Source organism: Morus notabilis, unplaced genomic scaffold, assembly GCF_000414095.1.
Source record: "Morus notabilis unplaced genomic scaffold, ASM41409v2 Scaffold161, whole genome shotgun sequence".
Classification (NCBI taxonomy): domain Eukaryota; kingdom Viridiplantae; phylum Streptophyta; class Magnoliopsida; order Rosales; family Moraceae; genus Morus; species Morus notabilis.
The window spans coordinates 366796-376535 of NW_010357095.1; the positions used below are offsets into that span (position 1 = coordinate 366796).

Genomic DNA, 9740 nt, shown 5'->3' on the forward strand with positions numbered 1-9740 from the left:
CAAGCCCTAAAAAATGATTTCAGAAAACTTTTTGTTTTTTTTTTTGTTTTTTTTTTTTTCTTTCTCTCCCGATTGAAATAGACAAATAATAACACCGCAGTCCCCACCTCCAACGGCTACATTTCCCCTTCTCTCTCGTTGTTCTGTCTTCTCTCCATTTCCGATCCAAAACCCTCTCGATCTCTCTCCTCCGCCTCCTCTCTCTCTCTAGATTTCGCAGCCATGAAGCATTTCATGCAGCCAAGAAACGCTATCTTGAGGGAGACGACGATTGGAGTCCGACGCCGCTGAACCCTAGCGTAGCCTAGGCCGGGCCTTCGCGGAAACAGATAGGCTTCAAGGAGAACGCTCTGCCTCTTTGCCTCCGATTCCAATGCACTCACCGGCGTTTTCCGCTGCCAAGAGGAACCTGAGCATAGCATGGAGACGGTTCCCGAGAACTCCATCATTGGAATCTGCGAATCCGGTGTCCAGGTATGGTTAGGTGTGGGTTCTGACTGTGGAGTTACTTCCTTTATTTAGCTGCCGAAGGAAAAAGGTGAAGTTCATTTTTTATTCTGGAGAGTAAAATTAGGGCTTGATTTGGATTTTCATTGAGCCTATAAGAGGGGATTTTTTCCTTTATTCAAATTGTTCATGTAACTTGACTCTTTGAGGTTTCTAATGATTGTTTTGCTTCCGTAATAGTGCTTATCGTAGCGACTTTTATAATTCAATTGATTGCTTTTCCACGGGTTTCATGGATTCTGCCGCAGCATTTTCTGCTCAGCCGCTTCAATTTGATTTATGATTGTATTTACCTGTCTACCGAATTCATGGTTTTAGAAAAATGTTTGGATTTATTCAGCCCTCAAATCGAACCCAAGCATTCGTTTCTCTGTCGTTTTTGTTCCTCTGCATTTCCTTCTAATCTCTCGTTTCTAAACTGGGTTAAGGACAAGAAAGGTTTGGTTCTTCATTCCCCTCCCCCCTACAAAGCCGATTTCATTAGGAGAGACATGGCTTAAGTTATTAATTGGTTTTATGAATACGGGTTGAGGAAGTTGAATAGAAATTGTTGTTAGCAAGGACTTTTTATTTATGGTATTACTTTGCCCAACCACCGTGATCTCAAAATTTCACTGATTCTCTCAGGGAAAAACAGGTAGAGTGGGTTTTATTTCATTGATATTTCTATTCTGATTATTTTGAGACAGATGCGGATGATTTTTCTGCCTTTTGATCCGCTGAACGCATTGTTTGTGATGATATATTGGCATTGAAAAACTTTGATTCGCTGGAAAGATTCAAACCTTCGTTTTATTGTTTTTTTTTTCTTTTTTTCCTTAAAAATTGACAGAGGCACTGGCATAATTTGCATTTCCCGTAAGTAGTGAAACATAAATGTCATAATCATGCTTTTTCTTTCTAGTTCAAATAAAATTGGGTCTTAGTTGGTAGGTTTGGTAGAGTTTCAGAAGACGATGATAATATAGGAAACACCACTTCCATTGCTTAGTACAAAGGTCAAGACAAATATGTCGTTTAACAAATTCATTTGAGAGGTTAGTATTTTATTTTTCTCTATTCTCCAACCATATAGTTAACTTCAATGATCATGTTTTCATAGATCAAATGGGTAAAGTTCAAGTTTATTTATGGATTCAATAATTTTATTATATTTCTTCACACTAAGGCAATTGATTCCATGCTATTGTAAAAGGTTGTAGTCCTTCTTTTGTCCCTAAAAGTCCATCTTAGTTTTATTGGATTCTCCTTTCTATTCAGCTTCTAGTTGTATACTTGGGATTGATATTGTAGTAAGAACTTCTAGGATTTTGGAAAGACACAAATGCTAGTTTAGAGGTGGCTGTCACTGAATAAGCTTTTTAATGTTGCTGAGATCTAATTGCTAGGCTTCCAATTGCATTGCTTTTTTGGTTTCCTTGAGCATACAAGGTATCGTAAGCAAATGCTCTTTTATTTTGGTTGCCATTTTCCTTTAATTAATAGGGTTCTGATCCACCTACTTTGTAGTAGTAATTATTAATGTGTTTTCTCTTTTTAATGGCAGGTAAGTAGGCGGATAAAGTATGTTGCGTTGATGGTGTGCATAACTGATAAAGAAGATGTGGTCTTGCACATAAAGTTAGTTTTCTGAGTTTTGCAGCCTTTATGTTATATCTGGATATTTCTAGAATTCTTTTCTCAAGTTAGAAAATCATGAGAAACAAACAGAACATCTAAATTCCAATGGATACGTGTGTGCCTGTGTGAACTTTCTCTAGGTGGCAGCCACTAATGTGATTTGCTTCTTACAAGTTGAGTGTGTGGATTGTTAAAAAATTTTGCGCGATGGAGTACCCAACAATGAGATTAGTTGCATGCCAATTATTAACTTTTTAGAAGAACGGAGACAACTTGAGCCTTTTGTAAGTGCTTGAATTTTTCAGTCACATGTTTTCTTCCTTGATTTTTGTTGAATTATGACAAGGTAGTAAGATTTCAGGGGAGGGTGCTATCATAGGAACCATTCCCACTACTAAGTATTAAAGCCAAAACAGTAGATGTCTTTTACAAAACCATTTGATAGGTTTTTTCTTTCCTTCCTCTTTCCAACTTTGTAACTTCTGAACATAATGTTCAGCTCATGTTAGAGAAGAATGTTTATATGCATCTTAGCCTCTTTTAATTTGACTAGGTTCTCTATTCAGTTTCCACCATTTACGGGAATCCCGATGTTGCAAGAAGGCTTTTCAAGATGTTGGAGAGGCTGAATTTTGGTCTACATTTTTCGAGATCGAATAGCTAGGTAATCAATTGAATGTTCTTGTTTTTGTGTCCTTGCTAGGAAAGAGTTGTCATTAATCACACCTTCCATGAAAATCAATCCGAATTGACTGTTTCATTTGTATTTTTTTCTGGACAGGTTCAGAGGTATGAAAGGACTGTGATAAGGGTTGGTCTGATATGCAACTTAAGGATAAAGTGATGGAACTCTACTTCTTCCATGGTTTTTCACCTGTATCTCAAACAATGGCAAGTGCTCGACCATCAATACTTGCGGCTGAAAGCACCATCAAACGGCTGTTCAAAGTTTAATTGTCAATTAAAATATGATTAGCTTTTTGTTGCAGTGTATGTATTGATTACATTGGCCTGTAAATTAATGAACATCAATTTATTTATATTGCCATTTGTATTTGACCATTTTACTTATCCTATTTGTCAATGGACATCTTACTAGCATCTAGGTTATAGTCCTCTATTATTCTATGTTAGTTCTCACTCAACAGTTATTTTTGTTTTGTGATGTACTTGTGACTTGTCTTTTTTAATTTTATCTATTGTTTAATTCTTGATATTCAAATTTTTATTTATTTATTTTATGTTTATGTTTATACTATCTAAAAAATGAGGTGTTACGAGGAGGCAAACATGTTCATTATAAGACGATGGCAAGAGGAGGTAATAATATAAAACAAAAAATGACCGCAATTTTTTTTTCATCTTTGTTTCAAACATTTTTTCTTAATTTAAATGAATTCATTATTGTCAATTAAAAACTATTTATTTTCGTCAAATTCAATTATGCATTTAAGGGTTTGTATAATTCAGCATTCCTTATTATTAGTATTCAAAGGCACTGAATTGGTTATTAAATCTTGTCTATTGATTGGAACGTGTTCATTACTGTACAGTTTTTGAGTGAAGACACTTCGGACTTTTCACCGTACTAACTCAAAAGTGTTAATCCAGTTGGTGGATAAAATTTGATAAATGAATTTGGGGACTTTTGTTTGCTCTATTAGTTTATGTTTTGATTACACCTTTTTTTTTTGTTTTTTTTTTGGGAATTTGATTACACCTTATTTAGATGCATGCTTTTAGGATTCTTTTGTATGCCACTTTTGCATCGTAGCAAATAAATTAATGAATAACAAGAGGTTACATAGATAGTAACAAGCAAGAGGTTACAGTCAACTGCCTTTCTTATTTAGTGTGTATATTCATTTCATTTAGCAGTTTAATTTACCTTAGATGTTGACTTCTTCGTAGTTAAATAGTTAGTAACAAATACTTCTTTTTTGTTTTTGCTTATACTTTCTTAAATGAGGAGGAAAGAAATGAGAGGAGACATCCAATGCATTGGCGACAGGTTACCACAAAGGCCTTCTTTGTTTCAAACATTTGATCTTAATAAATGTTAATGATGGCTTTTGTAGTGGGAAGGGTCAACAAATGAGGTACTTCTCTTCTTCCTTATTGCTTCTTATAGTGCATTAGGAGTTTTAACGTATTGCTATACCAATGTGTTGATATGCATTATGAAGTTGTATTTATTTTCTTCGTTCTCTCTGTTTTTTCTTCGCAATATACTTATATGCATTGGCTTTTTTTTTCTTCTAATTGGATGCTTAACACTTTCATCTTTGGTTTTTAAAGTTTTTTTTTCTTCATTCAATATACAGAAATAGACCAGACATCAGGTGTAGGATCATGTGGGGGAGAGGGGTTCTGACACATTCATAGATGCCGCGTGGACCAATAGGAGATATTCTTAGAGATGATGACACTACAACACAAAATCCTTCTAGCAAAGTAACATATTTTTAACTCATATTCAATTTTCTTTCCTTCTACATCTTCTTAGTAACAGCCGTTTCATTTCCGTCATAAAATATTCTCTCTCTCTCTCTCTCTATCTCTCTCTCGTTTGTGTGTTTTTGATTTGTTTTTGACCCGTTTCCAATTAGCTGAATCTTTTTTCCTTTTAATGTGATAGAACTGCTTTTTCACCGACCGTTGTTATGGGGCCACATGAGCCGACTTTGATTTGTTGATTATCCATCCTTATTTTGCTAGTTTTAGTTCTAGAAAAAACTAGTACGTTTCTAATTAATTGAATGGAGAAGATCATTATCTACTTATTCTATAGTTCAGTTTCAAGTGATTTAGAATGAGATAGATTGAATTTGATTATATTCTTCTATTGTAGAAAATTTCTCACTTCTTGAAGCCGCATGAAATTGAGGAAAAAAAGAAAAAGGAACATTTGATAGATTTGGTGAAAACCAAACTATGTGGTTGTAGTATTTCTCTACATAAGTATATATAACAATTGTATGGTTTAAGAGTGATTTAATTTCTTTTAGCTATCAAATTAAACTTTTTGGATGTAGTCTCTCTCTCTAATTCAAATTTTGCTTCTCTTTGTCAAAAATTTTGATAAGCTTCCATTCTGTTGTGACAAATGCATGTCTGTAGTTTGTGCTAACGAGATAGAATTTATGATGACTGTTGTTAGTGGAAAAAGCCAGCCAAACAAGCTTTGTTTCTTTTTCCTTATTGCCTTTTATATGGGTCTCAACCAATTGTGTATACTAATGAGTTGATGTGTCTTCTATAGTTTTATTGATTTCGTCTTTTTTTTTTTTGTAAAGGGGGGTGGGGTTGGGTTTATTTCCTTCTTACTATTAGCTTTATTTCTATTCCGCGCATACTGATGTGCATTATTTTATTCTATTTAAAGCTCGAGTTTGAAATTTTCCTTTTCATTCTTTATTGTAGGATCCTCAGTGGTTCTTCCTAAAGCCAACTAAAAAGAAAAGGAAAAAGAATAGAAAGAAAAAATGAAAAACTAGAGCCCGTTCGGTTCGCTAATTCGAGTTTTTGATTCGAGTTGAGATGTGATGTTGTGTGAGAGCTTTTTACTGTAGTAAAAAAGTTAGATGTGACTGTTTCTGAGAGTTTTTTACTGTAGTAAAACTTGAATTCTAAACTCGAATCAGTGAAAAGAACGGGGCCTAAATAAACAACTGAAAAAGAAGAGTAAAATGGAGTAAACACGATAGTTTGCATAATTTTTATGCGTGAGGTATTCATGTTCAGTTTTCTTCGTGGTTTTAGCTAGACAAATTCTTGTATAGTTTGTTTGGGGAGGCTGCCTTGTAAACACTATTTCTTCAAGCATGAGAAAAGGCTCTTGAAAATGGTTGGTTTTACTAGCGTGTTAATATTGTATGTGTGTGTGTGTGTGAGTTTGTTGTTTAGATTTTACTTTTATTTATAGCATATTGCATTTCAATCATGGTCCTAATCTATTTCAGGGTGTGAAATAGGATCCTGAAAAAGAAACTTGAAAGGCGGTAGCAAGAAGATTTGGAATTTACTTATAAATTTGACATATTAGTGTTTGTTATATGGTTTGCTTTTTTCCTAATTAGTTTGTGTAAATCTCATGTACCTCTATTGTCCTCATTATAAAAAAGCTTGATTGCAATTAACATGGTGAGATTCAAGGTGTAATGTGACATTATATTTTCTTGTGTTGCTTGATGAAAATTGTTAGAAAGGGTTTGTGTCGCCTTGTATAACTGAGTAATGAATCTCATGACAGTTTGTTATCATAATAAGAAAGCTCTTTTCACAAGACACAATAGGGAACAAATCTCATAACGCTTATGTAGTCTAATTTTCTTTGGAAACCATCACTTTTCTAGGGATTGTAGATTGATTAAGTTTGTTCTTGTATAGGTAGTGAACTTTGTGTTCTTATGACTTGAAAACTCAAATTATATTCTTACTAATTATGTTGATAACTTTCTTTTTTGTACATCTCTTCCCCTAAAAATCATGTTGCAACTTTTATGTTTGTCATTTACTTTTCTTTTCTAACTATTGAACTTTCCATTTCAGAAAAATTCTCAAACCTTAACAGTTTCAAAAACCACAATGGGATACGCTGTCTCTAGCTGAAACACTTGACTAACGAGTGGGTAAATACTTTATTGAAGTTATACAGTTTGCTTTATTGAACTTTATGCGACACTTACTAACGTCTTTTCCTTGTTATAAGCTAGAGAAATGATGTAGGTAACACAAGGATAAACTCCATATCCTATTATGAAATTTTAATGAAAAAAATAATTAAAAAAAAAGCGACAAGAGTGGAAAGAAAAGGAAGAGAAGAATAAAAAAGTTAAATAGAAAAAGGAAGGGGATAAAAATATAACAATGCCATGGAATAGAATAGAAATGGAGGGAAAAGAAAAAGCGTAGAGAGAGTGATATAGAGAAGAAACACCTTAAGTATCGTCAAAGGTAGAGATTTAATGAAACTTACTTTGTAGTCTTCGTATTTTGTACTATTATGTATTTTTATATTATGCAGTCTTAGTACTGTTAATTACTTTTTATCTGTGAAATTAATGTTTTCAATTTAAATTTGCGTCTGGCCTTATCATTATCCTCATTTTCAAAAGAATGAGATAGTGCGCTTAGTCAAAGAGATTTTGACAGTAGGTATTATATATTCTAGCACTAGCCCATTTTCTAGTCTGGTTTTATTAGTCAAGAAAAAAGCTACCTGGTAACTAGCGTTTTTGTATTGATTATAGAGCCTTAAACAAGGCTACTCTCCCTGACAAATTTCCGATTCCAGTAATTGAGGAATTACTTAATGAACTTCATGGGGCAGCGATATTTTCTAAACTGGATCATAAGTTAGGCTATCATCAGATTCACATGAAGCAAGAGGACGTGCCTAAGACCGCTTTTCATCTGCTTTTCGGACGCACGAAGGCCATTATGATTTTTTGGTGATGCCATTTGGCTTAACCAATGCTCCAGCAACCTTTTAGGCGTTAATAAGTGATATTTTAAAGGATTATTTGCGGAAGTTTGCGTTGGTTTTTTTTTATGATATATTGGTGTATAGCAAAACGTTAGAGGAGCATTTGGGTCATTTGGAGTTGGTTTTTTTGGCGTTGGAAGAACATAAACTCTATGCTCACAGGAAGAAATGTTCTTTTGCTCAACAACAATTGGAGTATCTTGGTCATATTATCTCAGCGCATGGGGTAGCTATGGATAATTCTAAAATTCAGGTCATGCTTGATTGGCTGCAACCGAAATCTCTTAAGGAGTTGAGGGGGCTTTTGGGTTTTGACAAACTACTACTAGAAATTCGTGGAGGGGTATGGGAAGATTTCTTGGCCTTTGACTCAACAACTGAAAAAAAATGCTTTTCATTGGAACGAGGTTGAGTCCGCTTTTCAACAGTTGAAGAAGGCTATGGCAACAGTTCCAGTTCTTGCTCTACCTGATTTTTCTAAGCCTTTTTTGGTCGAAACAGATGCTTCAGGGGTTGGCTTAGGGCGCAGTTCTTATGCAGGACCAGCGATTGATTGCTTATTATAGTCAAGCCCTTTCGGCTTGCGCCCGTTTCAAATTCGTTTATGAGAGGGAGTTAATGGCGATTCTTTTGGCTATTCAAAAATGGCGACCCTATTTGCTTGGCAGGAGATTTGTGGTGCGTACAGACCGAAAGAGTTTAAAATTTCTTTTGGAACAACGATCGGTGAGTATGGAACATCAACAATGGCTGTCAAAGCTGTTAGGCTATGAATTTGATATTGAATATGAGCCCGACCTTAATAATAAGGCGGCTGATGCTTTATCATGTGTGGTTCATAGTGTGGATTTGTCACCATTGTCTATTCCACATGTCGTTGACGTTGAGGAGTAATGTGGGGGTTCATTCCGGTGCTTTGAAAACCTATAAACGATTGGCTGCGGAATTATATTGGAAGGGAATGAAAATGGATGTTCAGACTTTTGTGGCTTCTTGTGAGGTGTGTCAGCAGAATAAATCTTTGACCTTGTCGCCAACGGGTCTCCTCCAACCACTTCCAATTCCGAAGCAGGTATGGAATGATGTTACTATGGACTTCGTGGAAGGATTACCTACTTCAAATGGTTTGAGTTCGATTTTGGTGGTTGTTGATAGGCTTAGTAAATATCCCCATTTTATTGCTCTCAAGCATCCTTTTACTGCCAAGTCTGTAGCAGGAGTGTTTGTTCGTGAGGTCATTACATGGGTTCCCTAGGTCGATTATATCAGACCAAGATAAGATTTTCCTCAGCCATTTTTGGGAGGAATTATTTCGCTTGCAAGGTACGAAGTTGTTGTAAAGTACGGCTTATCACCCTCAATCGGATGGGCAAACCGAGGTTGTGAATCGTTGTGTGGAAACTTACTCAAGGTGTTTTGCTGGTGACAAACCCAAACAATGGGTTCAGTGGCTACCATCGGCTGATATTTGGTATAATACAGCTTTCCATGTTGCTGCCAAAATGACCCCTTTTCGGATTCTTTACGAGCGGGATCCTCTACCCCTCATTCGTTATACCACGGGGTCTACAACCAATTACATGGTGGAGCAGCAACTTAAAACTCGTAATGAGGTGGTGGATCAACTCAAAATGCATCTGCTCCAAGCTCAACAGGCTATGAAATTGTCGGCTGATGGAAAAATAAGGGATGTGAATTTTCAAGTGGGTGATTTGGTATACTTAAAACTTCGGTCCTATCGCAATAAGTCTCTTGCTAAGTTTGTGAATGAGAAACTCTCTCCTCGATATTTTGTCACGTTCGAAGTGCTGCAGCGGGTGGACGCAGTGGCGTATCACCTGAAGTTAGCACCTTCGGCTACAATTCATCTCGTTTTCCACGTATCACAACTTCGCCGTGCAATTGGGGCATCATTAGTTTGTCAGCCCTTGCTTGCCCTTCTTCCTCTTTCTGGCATACACGAACTTGAGAGGTAGAGACCTAACAAACTTCCTCCTCAATTAGGCACTGATTTACAATGGCAGGTGGAGCCAGAACGGGTCTTGGACATGCGTCCTTCGGTGCATGGTGATCCACAACGACCCGAGGTTTTGATCAAACGGAAGAATCTACCGAACTTTGAAGT

The 9740-nt window shown here is 35.9% G+C and overlaps 1 long non-coding RNA gene across 1 annotated transcript; it reads left to right on the top strand.

The window, feature by feature from the left end:
* Positions 1-502: 502 nt before the first annotated feature.
* Positions 503-3309, top strand: LOC112091272. Its single transcript, XR_002902066.1, has 5 exons — positions 503-1544; positions 2054-2127; positions 2268-2411; positions 2694-2791; positions 2909-3309. It is a non-coding gene; the product is annotated as an uncharacterized LOC112091272 (long non-coding RNA).
* The last annotated feature ends 6431 nt before the right edge of the window (positions 3310-9740 follow it).